Source organism: Amblyraja radiata, chromosome 8 (assembly GCF_010909765.2).
Source record: "Amblyraja radiata isolate CabotCenter1 chromosome 8, sAmbRad1.1.pri, whole genome shotgun sequence".
NCBI lineage: Eukaryota > Metazoa > Chordata > Chondrichthyes > Rajiformes > Rajidae > Amblyraja > Amblyraja radiata.
Window position 1 is genome coordinate 30,879,793 of NC_045963.1, and position 19,681 is coordinate 30,899,473.

The following is a 19,681-nucleotide window of genomic DNA, read 5'->3' on the forward strand; positions in this document are numbered from 1 at the left end:
GGTGGCCGGGCGAAGAAAGAGCCGGCGGGCCGCAACATGTAGGGAGAAGCTGCCGAACCCTGCGGCCACGTGCGGTGGCAGGCCTGGCTCGCCCCAGAGAAGAAAGATCCGGCAGGCTGCCGAGTTCAGCCATGAAGACTGGAGAGCCGAGAAAGAGGGAGCCGCTGGCAACGACGGACATGAAGAGTGGGCCGGCAGGAGACCTGGGTATTTTCTCCAGCGCCTTCAAGGGACTACAGGAGGTGTCCGTGGAACATAAAGGCAGTCGAGCAAGGAGGGGGACGTTGTCTCGCGGGTTCGAGCTGGTCGAAGGCGTCGGAAAGGACCCTGCAGCAGCCTGGGGCTTATCTGGATCAGGGGCTGCTCCAGTTCATCGAGCATGTGGACCTTTTGTAAATGGCACCAAAATATGGCCACTCATGCATGTGTGATCCATGCAAAAAGAATTTCACTGTGCAGAGCAAATGGGATGACAAAGCACCAATTGACCAAGTCTATCAGAAACAGGCTCAAAGAACATCAATAGTTTAGGAATGTCACAAAATTTTGAGATTTTAAAAGTCAAGCCTGTAATTTATCCCATCTGATAAAGCATAAAAAGAACTTTAATTTGATACCTAATTCACTTTCATGTCTTCAGTATTTAAAAAGCTATGGTCATTTAAAGTTATGGTCATTTCCATACTCAGAAATTAGCATCTTGTTCCCAATTGCTTTTCCATTGACTTAACACAAAAGCTGTGATCGAGGACAGTAAAAAGTCATAACTTTCTTAAAAATTAAGAGAACTGAATGAAATGTTCAGTTATTATAGATTGAAGCATTCTGAAACAAATATGAAACATCTTACTTGGATTGTCAGAGTTCGTTTCTTAAAGTAAGCAGACACAAAATAGTTAAGGGTAAAACCAAAGCAATCTTTAATCAAATCGTCAGACAGAAGTGGCGAGATTACAATGAGCACGCACATTGCTCAGTGCCTCTCGGGCTCCACACAGAGAAAGAGAAATGTTAGTGTAGTTATACATTTTCTTATCAATAAAACACACCTTCTAAATCTGAGTGAAAGATCCGTAGCCAAAGGGAGGCTGGACCCATATATTTACCATGTCAGCCTTATTCTCAAATCTTGGCCAGCTTCAGTACGGCTTCCCATTCCGGATGGACAACTAACTCCATTTTGTTTTCAAATTACTTCCATCTTGTTTCTCGAATGGGCATCCGTCTGTGAGCTAAAACAAGCTTGTAAGCCTTGGATGAAAGCCACTACCTTGTCCTTAGCTAGTACAGGCAGTTCAGACTGATATCAAATATGGTGCTGTGCCCGGACAATACATCTCTATGTTAATACATTGTTAATACATTGTTTCAATGATTAGTATAAACCAAGCTTCTAAGACTTTCCCAGACTTTATTCTCTGGGAAAATTCTCTTTTAAACTTGACTGCTTTCAGTTGTTCAGCAAATCTCCATTTTTAATTTACGAACAAAACTTGACCAAATTAAACTCTTTCAGGATGACCTGAAATTAAAGCATATAATTAGTTAGTTACCTAATTGTAGCTAATTACAAAATTGACCGTTGTGACGGATATAGTAATAAACACCGAGACTGCCTTGAAAATTGTTGGGGGTGGTTAGTGTGTGTGATGCTGCATTACGCCCCCCCCACCCCCCCTGCAAACACGCGTTGGGGGAACAGACCCAACGGGTCTGCACTTGATCTAGTATCATTTAAAAGTAAAATAATCATAGGGAATATATATAGAGCTGTCTATACGGCGCCATGGTGGAATGGCCTTTAGTGGTCAGTGGACAGGAGCTGCACGTGATGGATTTGTGTATCATCAAGTGACTCACTCGAGTACAGATGCATGCACGGTCTCCATCAGTCCTGTCTGCTTCCTGGCGTGCAAGTATAGTCCCTTGACCCATATATTTGTTCATTTGACCTATTGCCTTGATTTATGTTATGCCTTTTCAACATTGTCAATAAACAATTAAGTTATTGTGGTAGTTATTATCTGTTTTCGTCTGTTTATATATGTTATTTATGACGTTAGTTATTTAAGTTTATTTTTTGTTTTTACAGATATGGTTGCTTTTTTGTGTGAATGAAAACCTCTTTATGAGGTCTCTTGAACAAGCCGTTTGATTTCAGTTTTTTTTTGCATTCTCAATAAACTTGAGGAAACGCAAGTCATTTTTTGCTTAAACCAGTTATCAGAAAAAAATATTATGTTTGCCTTATGAACTTTAAGTTTATGAATGAGAAAAAAGAGATTAATAAAGATATATAATAATTTTTAGGTTGGGGTTCCCTGAGACATCAAAATTATTTCAAGGGTTCCGCAAGGGTAAAAAGGTTGGGGAAACAAGATCTACAATCTGGTACATAACACATCTGTGCCAATGTGCTTGGGAGCTTACAAATATACACTTAATTGTTTCCATGGAAACAATTCACTATCTTGACACTTCATGTTCTATTAAACATAATTTTTGCTCTTAAAAACCAGAATCATAATGTTCACATGGGATGAACAAAGCTACAGTTATACTAGTTAATTGATTTCTGAAGAAGGTTCTCGACCTGAAATGTCACCCATTCCTTTTCTCCAGAGCTGATGCCTGTCCCGCTGAGTTACTCCAGCTTTTTGTGTCTAACTTTGGTTTAAACCAGCATCTGTAGTTCCTTCCTACACATTTTGTCTGCTCCACTGCGAAATCTCCTCAAGGTATGTCTACTTTGAAGAAGTTCTCTTCTCTCCGACAAGAATACTGCAACATCCTCTCTCACTTCTCCCCCTCTGTACACCAGCTTCTGATTTTCAACCACCAAACAGCTAACAATGGCCTTTTTCCTTTATCATCAATACTTTTTTGCATATCTTTCATTCATATTTCTTTATCTCTCAACATCATCGTCTCTATCTCTGGTTTCCTTGTCCCATGACTTTCAGTCTGAAGAAAGGTCTCGACTCGACATGTCACCCATTCCTTCTCTCCAGAGATGCTGCCTGACCCGCTGAGTTACTCCAGCTTTTTGTGTCTATCTATGGAAGAAACCAGTATCTGCAGTTCCCTCCTACACTGTGATTGACTAGTTGTCTGTGGTATCACTTGTTGAGATGAAGTTGTGTGAAGTAAAAATGTGCTTGTATTTAAGCCACCATTTTAATTATCTCATAAAAATGTACAAAAGTAGAATTGTTTTCTTATTTTGAGAATATTATACTCAGGTTTCAGTAGATTTTGCTGTCAGTTCTCTGTAGAGGGTGCTGTGACTCAGGAAATTGCCTGGTGCTCTCTGCCGGTGCATTGCCCACTGTAACAGCCAATGGTTCAAAACACAGCACTTCCACTCTCCACTCAAAATCATACCATTCGTTTCTTGAACCACTCTTTAGCATTCGTTCATCTTTTTCTCCAAATACAGGCAATCTTCCATAAGATCAGTGTGACTTTTAGTTATCAAAAGATGCACAATAACAAAGCTGTACAATTCTTAACTCCAAAATATCCGATGATAGTTCGGGCCCACGTGAGTGCCGGGGGTCGTCCGAGGAAAAGCTTGCGCGAGTGCTGTCGTTTGGTCGAGGATGCACCGCCGAGAGAAGGAATGGGGACCTGGCGTAGGAAGGCTGCCGAGAGAAGGAAGGGGGACCTGGCGTTAGGAGGCCGCCAAGAACAAAGAAGGACCATCGGGATTATAATAAATATTTTTGTAACTTTGTTGGCACTCTGTTTGCATACTTTGTGTAATGTATGCAAAACAAAGAATTTCACTCTATCTAAGGTACATGTGACAATAAAGTATCATCATCATATCTTGTTAGTAGTGGTAAGTAAACTTGGCTTTGCTAATCCCATTTCTTAAGGTCTTTTTGCCATCGTGAAGACTTGCTCCATCTCAAATGTGGTTTTCCTGGAGAAAAGGGCAGGGCAAGGCTGGCTTCCACAGCTTCCCCATCGAGGCGGCAATTCACTGGTGCTTGCCTTGATTTGGAAAAAGACTTCCAGTCTCTCTCTGCCCAGTCTGATGTGGGGTAATTCCCAAAATATTAATTTAGCTTTTCCTTTCTCAAGATCTTGTATCTGCAATGCAATTTAACACACCTGAATATTTGCAGAATAAACATGTTGTATCAGCGTGCACATTGTCTGGGCTTGTGGGGTTGGAGGGATGGATGGGGAGAGACTTAATTATTTCCATGTCAACTCCAAGGCCAAGGCAAGGCCAAGGCCAGCAATAGCTCTGCAGATCTTTCCATTGACTCTCCGTGATGCTCGAAAGGGAGGTGGCTTTCATCCATCTTCCTTCCACCAGGGATGCTTCATTTGCTTATTTTATTTGCCAAGAATCATTATAAAGAGATTCAAGGGTTGACTAGTTCAGAGACACCACAGCTAGCGATCCTGAAGCCAGCAGCAGTCTTGCTGAGAAGCCCTTTTTACATTCCAAGCAGTGCCAGGATGCAAAGAGAAAATGTCATGCTGGTTTTCATGAGCATCTATTGGCAGAACAGAGATTGCCTAAAGCTGTGTGCGGCTGAGGAATTGAAGGCCATGGCTTTGCGTACTGTTTTATTGAATGCCCAACATCCTGAGGTGCAGTTTGACTAAATAACATGGACACGTGACTGTTCCACAGGGTGGTTTTATTGGAGTGTTTCTTGGAGTTTGGGATCCGAGCTCAAGGCAAGGCATGGGCATTTATTGCCCATCCTAATTGCACGAGATTGGTGATGAGCCACCTTTTTAAACTGCTCCAGTCTTAATGATGAAGCTACTGGGGAGAAAGTTCCAGGATATAGATCCAGCAACGTTGAAGGAGTATCAATTTTTTTCTAGATCAGGATGTTGTGTGACTTGGAGAGGAACCTGAATCTCTTACAGCCCTCCCCACCATCAAAAGCATCTACAGGGCATGCTGTCTCAAGAAGGGGGCATCTATCCTCAAGGATCCCCACCATCTGGACCATGCCCTCTTCTCACTGCTAATACCTGGAGGTACAAAATCCTCATTCCCATACCACCAGGATCAGGAACAATCAATTTGTAGATCAAGAACCTACAAATATCAGGTTCTTGAACTAAGCTGCACAACCCTATTCCTATGTCAGCAAAGGACACTACAGGCTACCTCAAGCATTATCATGGACTTGGGTTTTCAAATTGCACTAATGTCTTGATTTTGCAGTCTTTTTCATTTCACTATCTTGTACAATTTATACTTTTATGTGTTTCTAAACCTGTGCCCCAATGATGCTGTTGTAAACAAGACCTTCATTGTACCTGTACGTCACCGTACTTATGTATAGGACGATAAACTCATCTTGACTCAAAATATTGTGATGTGTTTGGTTTAATTTAGCTTAGAGATACAGCGCGGAGGAATCGCTGGAGCGGCATTCGTAGAGCGTGAGGGAAGACCGGCAGGCTGGTCCGGGTAAGGACGTGGAGGTGCCGGTTCATTAACCGGGAGGAGGTGTTGGCGGGTTCGCCGATAAATGCCGTTGTCAATACTGACCAAGTACGAGCGAGGCGGTCGTAACCTCGGAGTGACCGCAAACGACAACATGTCCCTTGTTGAAGCGGAGAGCTGGTTTTATCGTAGTGTTTTCTTTGTATGTTGTGGCGACGTTGGAGCTGGGATTGATAACTGACGGTGCACGAACTTGTGGTTCTAGTAGTGGATTGGCCATAGGTAGAGTGGAGTGGGTTCGCCGTGACATGAGCCGTTCGGCTGCAGATCCCAGGAGAGGGTCTCGGACCATGTTCCGTAGGTTGAGTAAATCGAGATAAACATCAGAGCCGACCCTGTGTGAACATTCCATTAGTTCTTTTGCATTTTTTACCGCGCGCTCAGCCAGGCTGTTGGACTGCGGGTACTCGGGGCTACTGGTAATGTGGTGACTAGGCCCTGTTGGCACAGGCGCGGCAGCACTGGATAAAGTGGCCTTTCTTTTTACAATAGTGACAAGATTTGCCATGAGCGAGGCATTGCTCACAAAATTTCGGGTGTGAGCCACCGCAATTACCACAGTTATTGACTAGATGATCAGTTACCCTCCCTGGGGGTTTAGGCGATGGTTGAGGGGTTAATGTTTGTCGTGGGGACCTATAGAAGGCATGGACATCGTAGGCAGAGTGTGGCCCCGGTCCCAAGGCTTTGGTATGGGTATCAGTGTATTCTGCAACCCGGCAGGGATGTTCAACCTTATCAAGTGTAAGCTCCCTCATCCCGGAGTAATTGATTTCTCACCTTATCATTCAGGATGTCATACACAAGTCTGCCAGGGGATGAGCACGTCGCAGTCTTGGAAGTGGCATCTGGATGCAATGCTCTTGAGGGCACCAATGTAGGACTCAACTGTTTCGCCCTCTTGTTGGCTGCGGGGAAAAACTTGTGGTGCTCCATGATAACGTTGGTGCGAAGTTGGCTTAGGTCTCTGAACTTTCGGAGGAGGCAGACCGGGTCTCTGATGGATTCTGCTGGGATCACAACATGTGTTACTGGATCACAAAATTGCTGGGGAAACTCAGCGGGTGCAGCAGCATCTATGGAGCGAAAGGAAATAGGCGACGTTTCGGGCCAAAACCCTTCTTCAGACTGTATGTTGTGTGTTGTGGGGCGTAGTGGAAATCCTGTGCTGGCAGGGCAGCCTCTCCCCCCGCTACATTGAGGAGAATTGACTCAACGGTGTGGGGTGCAGCTGCAGGGTGGGCAGCATCAATGAAAATCCCGAAATCCACCTCGAAGGTGCTCCACAGTTCAGCAAGCCCTAATTTGAGGAAGGACATTCTTGCTATTGAGGGAGTGCAGCGTAGGTTTACAAGGTTAATTCCTGGGATGGCGGGACTGTCATATGCTGAGAGAATGGAGCAGCTGGGCTTGTACACTCTGGAGTTTAGAAGGATGAGAGGGCATCTCATTGAAACATATAAGATTGTTGAGGGCTTGGACACACTAGAGGCAGGAAAGATGTTCCCGATGTTGGGGGTGTCCAGAACCAGGGGCCACAGTTTAAGAATAAGGAGTAAGCCATTTAGATCGGAGACGAGGAAACACTTTTTCTCACAGAGAGTGGCGAGTCTGTGGAATTCTCTGCCTCAGAGGGCGGTGGAGGCAGGTTCTCTGGATGCTTTCAAGAGAGAGCTAGATAGGGCTCTTAAAAATAGTGGAGTCAGGGGATATGGGGAGAAGGCAGGAACGGGGTACTGATTGGGGATGATCAGCCATGATCACATTAAATGGCGGTGCTGGCTCGAAGGGCCAAATGGCCTACACCTGCACCTATTGTCTATTGTCTATTGTCTATTGCATGAGTTGAATAAAGGAGATCTTATCACCAAGGATCAAATTTCCCTGTGACCCATTTTAAGACAATGCGGTATTGCAAGAGAGATTGTTAATCTCGTTGGCCATAAAGGTAACTAAATGCTTGGAAGACCCTTCTGAGTTGGGGTGACCTGTTTGCAGGTCACTCCTGTATAAGGTGAGTTAAGGCATTATGATGTTAAATAAGTAATGGAGGACGAAGTTCAACAGCCCGCAAGATTTGTGACTCAAAACTAACCTGTCCTTGCTGTTTAGAAAGCAAGCCAGTTGCCAATTTCATTTTGCTTGCTGATATTCTGGAGATCAGAATCCAGCAAGCTCGCTTTCTTTTTAATTGACTGATTCCTGAGCAAGAGCCAAAATCATGAGTGTTTGGTTCCAATTCAAGCTAAGCTGGTGAAAGCCAACATGAACATCTTAAATGAAAGGTGCATTGTGGCTGAAGCAGATGTTGGCAGTCATTCTACAAGTGAATCTGACTGTGAATGCAGTGAATATTGACACAACGTGGGGACGAGTGAACTCCATGGTTTCTTAATGCTACACTTTAGGAACCTGTGGGCAAATAGGAGCCATTGAAGTGGGTGCAATGTCCTGTATTGGCATGGGGCCAGGAGGTCCACCAGTGGGGGGAGGTAGCCCTGGAGGTCAAAGCCAACAGCCAATCCCTGGGGTTCCGGACACGGTACTTCAATATCATCTGAAAATGGAGCTATAGTAGGCTGATCAGCCTCGTATATCTCCACCTTTCAATAAGATCGTGCCTGATCTTTTACCTCAGGGTCACTTTCTTCCACTAACCCATATCCTTTGCTTTTCAGAACATGCAACATTTTGTCAATCTTGGTCTTGTATATAGTACGCCTTTGTTTTAACGGACCTCTTTATAATGGATTTTGGTTATAGCAGATGGACCTACCTATTGGTGTAAATCAGCATCTGCAGTTCCTTCCTGCACAGGACATCTATCTTAATGGATCTTTGAAACATTATCTGATTGACTATCTCCACCGTATTTCATTTAGTGAAGGGTAAGTGATCAGAAGATGTTTCATATGTAATGTATCTCCAGTTCTTTAGGTTATTTGTTCTATGTAATAAATAGCTGCTGCCTTGTCTATCTAAAAATTCCAAGTAACTAATTGCACTAGAAACATCTTCTAATTTTTGAAGTTAATTCCGACAAGGATGTTTCTTGATGTAGACTGCTTTGTTTGTCTAATTAGATCAAACCTCGGTTCAAATGATGTTTAAAGCATCCTGCTGCTTATCTTACTTGCTGTTTTAAGGTTGGAGTCATCGTATGTGACATCTTCCCCTGAAACTAGTAAATATAGTCCTCACAAGTAGCTGACCAGAATCCATTAAATGCTAATCATTTTTTCAGCTGCACAGTGTGCTTCTGATTTAAGTGAGAAAATTATACTTTATCAAGGGAGTCAAAGCAATTTGTTTTGCAATATGTTGCAAAAATGTAATCTTGAAAACACCAATTCCTGTAAATCCCTGCATTTAAATTTATTATGGTTTGCTTACATCAAAATCGCTGGGGAAAATCACTAGCTCTGTTTGAAGATGGTGGAATCAAAAACACCAAATTTTGTTTGACAGATTGCATTTTTTTGACAATACAGGTGACAAAATGATTTCAAAATGGTGAATAATGCAAACAGCACAAACAGTGCCAGAAATCTCATTGGTGGGGACATTAAAACATCCAAAGGATTTGAGAGTGAGCTGATCGTGTTGTCAGTCAGCGTGAAACACTGAGCCTGTTCCATTCCTAATGTTGCATGGCTGAAAATGTGTGCAGCAGAAGGAAGAACTCAGACCACTGTTATTCTTCCGAGCGCTCTGACGAAGTGCCTCAGACCGCAAATGTTAACTCTATTTCTCTCTACATTGCCTGATCTGCTGTGTGGCTCCACCCTTTTCCTATTTAAATGATCCATCAACTATTTGAACATAACAACAGAACAGCACAGTGTAGTAGTGGTAGAACTGCTGCCTCACAGCGCCAGAGACTTGGGTTCAATCCAAAGTTTTCATGTTTGCCCTGTGACCACGTGGGTTTTCTCCGGGTGCTCCGGTTTCCTCCCACATTCCAAAGACATGCAGATGTGTAGTTTAATTGGCTTCTGTAAATTGACCCCACTGTGTAGGATGTAAAAGTTGGATAACATGGAACTAGTGTGTGGGTCAGTGTGGACTCTGTTGGCTGAAGGGCCTGTTTCTGTGCTGTATCTCTAAAGTAAATTAAGGAACAGGCCCTTCAGCCCACAATGTATCAGCCGATCATGATGCCAAGATAAACTAATCTGCTCTGCCTGCACGTGATCCAAATAATTCCATTTGCGTATCTAATGGTGTTTTTTACTTTGTAAATACCTCTTAAATGCCACTATCACACTTGCCTCCATCACCATCTTTGGAAGCACCCAGGCATCCATCACCCTCTGTGTATAAAACTTGCTCCGTACATCTCCTTTAAACTTTGCACTTCTCACCCTAAAGCTGTACCCTCTAGTATTCGATTTTTCCATCTTGGGAAAAAGATTCTGACTGTTTACTCTATCCATGCCTCTCACAATTTTATATATTTCTATCAGTTCTCCCCTCAACCTCCAGTATTCCTAAGAAAACAATCCAAGTTTGTCCAACTTCTCCTTGTAGCTTAAACCCAAACCCAGGTATTATTCTGGTAAACCTCTTCTGCACCCTCTCCAAAGCCTCTACATCCTTTCTGTAATGGGGTGACCAGAACTATGATACCAACTGCACCTTTCAGGTAGTCACCCCTTTAAGGACGGCGTTGTGATTAATTGGACTCTGAACTGGGTTTATTTGGATGGCGCGGTGATAGAATTGCTGCTTACAGCGCTAGAGACCCGGGTTCGATCCTGACTACGGGCACTGTCTGCGTGGGTTTGCTCCAGGTGCTCCAGTTTCCTCCCGCATTCTAATGACGTGTAGATTTGTAGGTTAATTGGCTTCTGTAAATCATCCCTAGCATGTAGGATAGAACTAGTGTACGGGTGATTGCTGGTCAGCACAGACTCGGTGGGCCATAGAGCCTGTTTCCACGCTGTATGTCTATACTAAAATAAACTAAACTTATCTTTTTGAGTGTCAATAATCCTAAAGCCATCCACATGAAAGAAAATGCTTTAAGGTATACTAGCTGCTTCTATTACTTGTTTCATGAATAAAGTATAAAGTAAATAAAGACTATTTAAAACTTTATAAGGGAGATATTGAATTCTAACTTCACAGTTTATTTGCAAACTAGTTGATCCCAGGCACGGAATCATTGCTGACCATGGCCTTTGTGGAAAGGGCAAAGGGCATACAGATTAGGACGAGCTGCTGGAATAATAAGGTTGATATAATAATCATATATTGATATATAGAATAATACGAATACATGGGGAGAAGAGTTCCCTTGCCAGGACTTCAGTGAGGAAAAGAGTTTGAGATACCTGTGCCTCAGTCAGGATGTCCCCACTGAAATCATCCCCACAGCACTGCAGAGCAGGATAAAGAGTGTTAGTGCTACAATGCTGCCTGTGTTTGTGAAAGGAAGATCACTGAAGCATTGTAATCGCAGGCAGCTGACTGCACTTGATTCTCTTTCATCAAGGAGCAGCAAGGAGAGTGAGGACCTCCTCAAGCCGCCACAGGCTTTCAGTCTGTTGCACTCTCTGGGCGGAGTGCGTTTGTTCCCCATTCTGTCCAGGGTCTCCTCCATTGCCCAGAATGAGGCCACCGCCAACTGGGGCAACAGCACGTCATATTCCGCTTGGGTAGCTTACAACACAATGGTATGAATGGGTTCTTCAATTTTAGGAAACCTCTAACTAATCCCCTCCAAATTCCCCCCCCCCCCCCCATTCCCTTCTTTTCTCTCCCCACCTCCCTCCCCTGTGCCCCACGTGGACTCCAACCTACTTCTCCCCGCCAACCCCCTCCCCCGTTACTTTCCTCCCTCTGGATTCACAATGTGCAACTCTTCAAACCAGTCTCACAACCAACCCTTATATCTGGCCTTTGTTCCAACTATCTGCCTATCAAAAGCATTTTCTCGCCTGTCCACCTATATCAGCTATGCTTTGTCCCGCTTCTCCCCTTTTCCAGCTTTCTTCTCCCCTGAGAATGCAGGGTGACTTGGACAGTTGGGGGAGTGGGCAGATGCATGGCAGATGAAGTTTAATGCGGATAACTGTGAGGTTATCCACTTTGGTATGGGCAACAACAGGAAGGCAGATTACTATCTAAATGGCGTCAAGTTGGGAAAAGGGGAAGTACAACGGGATCTGGGGGTCCTTGTACATCAGTCTATGAAAGTAAGCATGCAGGTACAGCAGGCAGTGAAGAAAGCGAATGGCATGTTGGCCTTTATAACAAGAGGAATCGAATATAGGAGCAAAGAGGTCCTTCTGCAGTTGTACAGAGCCCTAGTGAGACCACACCTGGAGTATTGTGTTCAGTTTTAGTCCCCTAATTTGAGGAAGGACAGTCTTGCTATTGAGGGAGTGCAGCGTTAATTCCCGGGATGGCTGGACTGTCATATGCGGAAAATGGAGCTGCTGGGCTTGTACACTCTGGAGTGTAGAAGGCTGAGAGGCTATCTCATTGAAACATATAAGATTGTTAAGTGCTTGGACATGCTAGAGGCAGGAAACATGTTCCCGATGTTGGGGGAGTCCAGAACCAGGGGCCACAGTTTAAGAATAAGGAGTAAGCCATTTAGAATGGAGACAAGGAAACACTTTTTCTCACAGAGTGTGGTGAGTCTGTGGAATTCTCTGCCTCAGAGGGCGGTGGAGGCAGGTTCTCTGGATGCTGTCAAGAGAGAGCTAGATAGGGCTCTTAAAAATAGCCGAGTCAGGGGATATGGGGAGAAGGCAGGAACGGGGTACTAATTGGGGATGATCAGCCATGATCACATTGAATGGCGGTGCTGGCTCGAAAGGCCAAATGGCCTACACCTGCACCTATTGTCTATTGTTGATTATATCTCCAAAAACTCCAGCCCATTGGTCTGCATAGCTTTTGAGAATGCGGTCGGGTACACAATCAGGGGTCTGGTCCATGCGTTAGATCGAGAAACCATCAGGTTAGAGGGCTGATCTGGGAAATGGGGGTGAGCATGTCTCTGTGAAACAGTACATAGCATTCTCTCATGTCCCTTTGGTAAAGCATTCTGCAGAACCATAAGTTCATGTTACAGAAGCAGAATTAGGCCATTCGGCCCATCAAGTCTACTCCGCCATTCAATCAAAGCCAAAGTCAAAGTCAATTTTATTCGTCACCTACACCCGAAGGTGCAGTGAATTGAATTTGCCAGCAGCGATACACTTAAAATGACCACACAATACACTGATTTAACACAAACATCCACCACAGCATTCTTCACTGCGGTGGAAGGCACAAAGTTCAGCCAGTCCTCCTCCCTTGTTCACCCTTGGTCGGGGCTATATACCCTCCCTAGTCGGCGATACGGATGGCCGGATGTACAGGCCCTCTCGACGGGATGGTCTAAACTCTGACGTCAGGACGGTCGAACACACTCCGCGGCTTAGAACGCCCAAATCGACACTTTCTTATCAGAGACCGTGGGTACAGGAAGTTATAGGCCGCAGGCCGGCAGTCGGAGCTCTTCTCCGGCGATACCCGGCGAGGGATCCCAGGCCGGTAAGTCCATGCCGCGCCCACGGTTAGAAGCTCCACAGACCGCGGCTTCAGGATGCCGTAGTCCGCGGGCCGGCGATCGGAGCACTCCTCTCTGGTGACCCCCGGCAAGGGTTCGCCCGCTCCGCGATGGAAAAAGTCCACGCTGTGCCCGCTGCTGATGCTCCGGGCCCAACTCCAGGAAAGGCCGCTCCAATCCAAGCTGTTAGGCCGCGAGAGGGGAGGCAGAGAAGTGACATCGAAAAAGTCGCCTCTCCGTCGAGGGTGATTGAAGAACAGTTTCCCCTTCCTCCCCCCCACAACCCCCACACAAAACACAACGAGAAACACCCAAAACAAACACTTAGACAAACCAAAAAACCCAAAAAATGTCAAAATAGCGGACACGCTGCTGGCAGGGCAGCCGACTCACAGCGCCTCCACCGACTCCACCAACTGAATCAGGCCTATCTATCTCTCTGTCATAACCCCAATCTCCTGCCTTCCCATAACTCCTGACACCCATACTAATCAAGAATCTTTCAATCTACACCTTAAACATATCCATTGACGGCCTCCACAGCCTTCTGTGGCAAATAATTCCACATGTTCACCACCCTCTGACTAAATAAATTCCTCCTCACCTCCTTTGTAAAGATACTTCATTTTATTCTGTAGCTATAACCTCTGGTCCTAGACTCTCCCACAAGTGGAAACATCTTCTCCACATCCACTCTATCCAGGCCTTTCACTATTCGGTACATTTCAATGAGGTGTCCCCTCATCCTTCTAAACCTGAGCAAGTACAGGCCCAGAGCCGTCAACCGCGCATCATATGTTAACTCAATCATTCCTAGGATAGTTGGAACAGCACTGTGCAATAAACCCACAAATTAAAGTTTCAGTCAGAGATAATCCCGGGAAGGACAGGTAAACCTAAGCAGCAGTTGTGACCTTGCTTCAGGAACAGGCTCTGACATCACTTTAGAACCCTTCTTTGGAACTCGAAATCAATAAAACTCACAAAGTAAACATCAATTGTTGCAACACAAGAAGTCAGGCTTAGATTGGGCACCAGGCTTTGCAACTTAACTTGAAACAGGCTGTGGTATCTATTCAATTATACACGAAGAAAGATCGATGGTGAGGAGCCAGGCTTCTTCTCGCAGGCTGGAATTAAGTCATTAGCTATCTTGTGAAATGAAGTTGTGCCTGCTGCCTGTATTTTTCACATTTCAGCTTGCGGCTAATAAGAATTGTGACTAATAATGAGCTTCCATGGCTATTGATTTTATTCCTCAGATGTGCTAAATCAGGCAGCCAAATGTGCAGTGCTAGAAATGTTTATTACTTTAACCCAAACATTTTACACCTTAATTAGTCTGTTCAAATGGCAATAATCGGCTTAAAAGGGCAATAGTTGTGAGGGAAGTTTGACAAAGTGAAATTAAAATGTCTCGGCCGACATTAACTGCTCGCGGCCCGTGTTCTATCACAGCCGAGAAAATGAGCCCCCGCACTTGCGGAGATGAACAATTGAGCACAATTTGCTGATACCGGCTATAACTCCTCCAAACATGAACATATTAGAAATAGGAGGAGGACGAGGCCACGCAGACGCTTGAGTCTGTTCGACTATGGAAGAGGAACCAGGTTGATTCCTTTGTGCCCATTGCCCAGATCAATCACTTAACCCAGATGCAGAAACAAAAAACTGCAGATGCTGGTTTACACCAAAGAGAATCGCAAAGTGCTGGAGTAACTCAGCTGGTCAAGCAGCATTTTTGGAGAAAACGGTCCTCAAGCTACTTAATAATTAATATAAAGCTTTAGAAACTAAATTCTCAGTGGACTTAACAACCCCATTCATTTTGTATCAATTCAAACTCAATCACTGATTGACTCCTTCAATCCATCTCCCATTACAAATTCTATAATTGCCTGGTCCACTGTTTAGATTGAGACTAACATTTTGACAACAGATTTAATTACAAAAATGAACAAATGGCCTTTTTTAAAGGTTTCATGGAAGGATTGAGTAACTGCTGAGGCAAATAATAAGGATTCAAAATAAAGGCAACTTACTCTCTGGTTCTCACTGAAAATTATGACCAAGAAGGTCATTCAGGCCATCGATTCCAAGCTGGTTCATAAATTCTAGGAGCATAATTAGGCCATTTGGCCCATCAAGTCCACTGCGTCATTCCATAATGGCAGATCTATCTTTCCCTCTCAACCCCGTTCTCCTGCCTTCTCCCCATAACCCCTAACACCCTTACTAATGAAGAATCTGCCAATCCCCACCTTAAAAATTTCCATTGACTTGGCCTCCACAGCCGTCTCCTTCTTCTTTCTGCCTACTTTTTCCATTTGGCACCTGTCCACAGGAACATAGAAAATACAAACTGTACAGCACAAGAACGGTAGATTTGGCCCATCATGTCTGTGCCAAAATTGATGCCAATTTAAATTAAACCCATCTGCTTGCACATAGCCTATATCGCTCCATCACAGCTTGTCGTGCCTGTCTAAATACATTTTAAATGTTACTATCATACATGCTTCGCCACCTCCATTGGCTGCATGTTCCAGGCATCTACCCCTCCATGTAGGTAACTAGCCTTGAAAATCTCCATTGTACTTTCCCATTCTCACTTTAAATCTATGCCCTCCATTACTTGATATTTCTTCCCAGGGAAAAAGACTATCAACCCTGTTTAAACCTTTCATAATTTTACAAACTTCTATCAGGATGTCTCTTAGCCTTCAACACTCCAGAGAAATCAATCTGGTTTTTCCAACCTCTCCTTATAGATGATACTCTCTCTTCTTGGCAACATCGTGGAGAAACTCTTTTGCACCATTCCCCCCCCCCCCCCCCCCCCCCCCCCCCCAGCATACCTCCCCCCCCACCCCCCTCCCCCCTCACTTCCTGCAATGAGGTGATCAGAACTGCCAATCACAAGGTTTCTACCATTTAAAAAAAAGTAAAGGACAATAAATGCATGGTAATATTCTAACACCTTGACCAGAGAACACATTACTGTTCTTGCTCATCTCTGGATCAAATCCCTGGCACTCCCCACCCTACAATACTGTGGGAGTATCTTCACCATAAGGACTGCAGCAGTTCGAGTTGATGGTTCATGACCATCTTCTCACGTGCATTTAGAAATGTTTAATGAACACTGGTCTTGCAACTGATGGATCACCATCTGAAGATCCTTTGAAACTCTGCCTTGGCCTCAGTTGGAATTCAGCGCAACTGCGTAATTATTGCACATCATGTGTGTTTAACTTATAACCACATACTATCAATACAATAGAGAGTTCAGAGAACTTTTAGCTGGCAAAAAGTAAAAGACAGGATCAGTGAAATAGACAGATGCATGTATTAAAGCTATGGATTCTACTCATTAATGGAGGATTAAATGGGGCTGCCCAATGGCGCAGTGGTAGAGTTGCTGCTTTATAGCGCCAGATACCTTGGTTCGATCCTGAGTATGGATGCTGTCTGTACGAAGTTTACATGTTCTCCATGTAACCGCATGGGTTTTCTCCGGGCGCGCCACTCAAGTAAAGTATGAAGTCCTTTCTTATTTGTAGAACTGTGTGAAAATTTAACCATATGGTCTTTGAACATGATTATTCAATGAGTAAGCACATTATGCAATTATGTTAATCAAACACGAGCTTGCAGAAACAGTCCTAAAAAAATTTAGCTAATGAGCAGTAGCTTCATCTCTTAAACTCATCCAAATGATGATAATTTGTGTTGGCCCTTTTGTAATAAAATATTTCTAACTAAAAACTAACCAAAATCCTCCGTGCCCTACACATGTATTTTGCAGTCACTGTTAAGGAATAGTCATAAATTATTTTGCACGTTCACAGATGCTGTTACACCGGCATCATAATTATCTCAGGATGCAGAACAATCATCAAAGGTAAAATTGTACAATGTTAAAATCATTTTTCTATTAATGTTCTGTGGGTTGCTAAATCCCATGCCTATCATACTGTGCAGGCGGATGGATATCTGAAGCTTTAATGCCAAAAGCATTGAAACCAATGCATTAGATTTAAATACTTGGAACATTTTACATCAAAGATCCATTGTCTGGCTCTGCTTTCCCAGTCAAATTATTAAGCAATTACAGATATTTAAGTCAAACAGGCATTTGTTCTGAACATGTAATTACTGGCCTGGGTTCAATAATTCCTTATATTATGTGTATTTCACGTACCTTCCTGAACATTATTAACATGTAATACTTTGTTTTTCACAGAGGAGTGATATTTTGTTGGAAGATAGATGGATATACTTAAATCTGGGTCAGAACTGAATATATGCTTTTGAAGTCTCAACTTTAATAAGCACTAATTTTTGAACACCATTTTGCATTAATTAAAAGTCAGAGGTGTCAGCATGAGGAATTGTTCTGATGTACAGTTTTAACTGAGAGGAAGTGATTTTGTGGCAAAAATATAACCTGCATGTGTTACTGGAGATATTGAATTATGGAATTCTTAATAATGTACACTCCATTAGTATTTACAAAATGCATTTATAAAAATGTTTAAATGTATTAAATGGAGCCATTGGATATTTCTATTAATTGGGCATAAATGTTATTTGATTAATACCCATTTTGACACAAAGTTGGCAATTGAATCTTAAGGCCAATTAGCCTTGTGGCTTTAGACCGTAGACATTAGCGATACAGTGTGGAAACAGGCCCTTTGGCCCACCGACCAGCGATCACCTCATACACGAGCATTATCCTAGGGACAATTCACAATTTTTTACCAAAGCCAATTAACCAACAAACCTGTATGTCTTTGGAGTGTGGGAGGAAACCAGAGCACCCGGAGAAAACCCACGCAGTCACAAGAAGAATGTACAAACTCCGTACAGACTGCACCTGTAGTCAGGATCGAACCTGAGTCTCTAGCCCTGTAAGGCAGCAACTCTACTGCTGCACCAATGTGCCAGTCTCACTGTGTTTATGGTTTTGTTTGCACCAAATGAAGGACAGCAGCATTCAAGAAAATAACATTTTCTGCCCGTTATCTCTGGATTGCTTCCAGTACCTCGTGCTCCTGAGGAGAGGAACAGGGAGGTAGGGGATCTGAAAATGGGGCTGAGGGGCTGGTGCAGGGAGCAAGGATTTAGATTTATAGACCACTGGAATCTCTTCTGGGGTAGGGGTGACTTGTACAAAAGGGACGGGTTACACCTTAACTGGAGGGGGACCGACATTCTGGCAGGCAGGTTTGCTAGGGCTACACGTGTGGGTTTAAACTAAATAGTGGGGGGGGGAGGGATTGACAAATTGGGGTTATAAAGATGGAGTTAAAGGGGAATTGAGTACATGAAAAGTTACAAAAGACTCCCGAATTAATGGGAAGGAAAGTTCGAGATGGGATAAGAGAGTAAGGTCAAGGATGATTGTGAGCAGAGTGAGAGGGGAGGTGAATACCGAAGTCAAAGTGTTGTATATGAATGTGCGAAGTATAAGAAATAAAGTCGACGAGCTTGAGGCTCAGTTAGAAATTGGCAAGTATGAAACTTCCGGTGGCGCCATGGAGCAGTAAGAGGCGCTCCTTTTAACTCCATTCCGAAAAATGCGTTAAAACTCATTAAAATACCTGGAAAGAAAAACGGACCGACTGAAAAATACTTACCGGCAGATACCCGACGTCGCGTAAGTGACGTCATCAGAAATCGGCGTATACCGACTGGATATCGGTATTTTTAAATGAGTAAATGGATTCTGCCGACTCGACCTCAGACTAGACAAAGAACCCGACTGCAGGTTCTTCAAGAGCAAGAGAAAGTAACTTCTGAAGAATCTGAGGGCGAATCTGAGGAAGAAGGACTTATTTCTACCATGGAAGAGCAAATACAAGAACAAGAACAATCTTTAAGATGGGCTTTGGCAAAAGACTTTGGAGATATTTTGACTGAAAAGCTGGGAGAGCTAGAAACAAGACTGGTTGTCAGGAATAAAGAAATTTGCGGAAAAATTGACATTCTACAAGTTCGCATCGAAGAGGTAAATACCGCTTTGAAAGGAGAAATCAAACGGGTCGAAGAAGATCTCAGCAAAAAGTTGGAGCCCATTCTCCTCACTTCAAAAAAACAAAACAACGCTATCAGAGAACTCAAAGCTACTACTACGGACATCTCTCACACAACGCAAAGACTGAAGGAAGATCTAGACCGTGTTTTTGGACAACAGGCCAGAATGACCGACAAATGTCTAGATCTTGAAGCCTGGTCCAGACGCCAAAACTTAAGAATTGTTGGAGTGAAGGAAGGGAAGGAAAGTGGAAAAGACTTGAGTTTTCACTGCCAACTTACTTCAACAGGTATTTAATCTGCCTGAGAGACCTAAAATTGATCAGGCACATCGAGTCCAGAGAGCCCGATCAGGTGCTGGAGCCCCACCAAGACAAATTATTCTTAAACTACACGACATATCAGTTCTTGAAGATATCATGAAGAAAGTGACAAGCGCAGGAACCCTGGTGTTTGAAGGAGAAAATATAAGAATCTTTAGAGACTATCCAGCGAGCTCTCTTCACCAAGACACGTCTTATTCTCAGAGACATCCCAAGCCTGAGATATGGAATAATGTATCCTGCCAAATTAAGAGTCAC

The 19,681-nt window shown here is 43.7% G+C and overlaps 1 long non-coding RNA gene across 1 annotated transcript; it reads right to left on the reverse strand.

The window, feature by feature from the left end:
• Nucleotides 1–1,182: 1,182 nt before the first annotated feature.
• Nucleotides 1,183–17,301, reverse strand: LOC116976021. The gene is made up of 3 exons (XR_004412849.1): nucleotides 17,291–17,301; nucleotides 1,489–1,492; nucleotides 1,183–1,444 (listed from the first exon to the last, which is right to left on the reverse strand). It is a non-coding gene; the product is annotated as an uncharacterized LOC116976021 (long non-coding RNA).
• Between the last annotated feature and the right edge of the window lie 2,380 nt (nucleotides 17,302–19,681).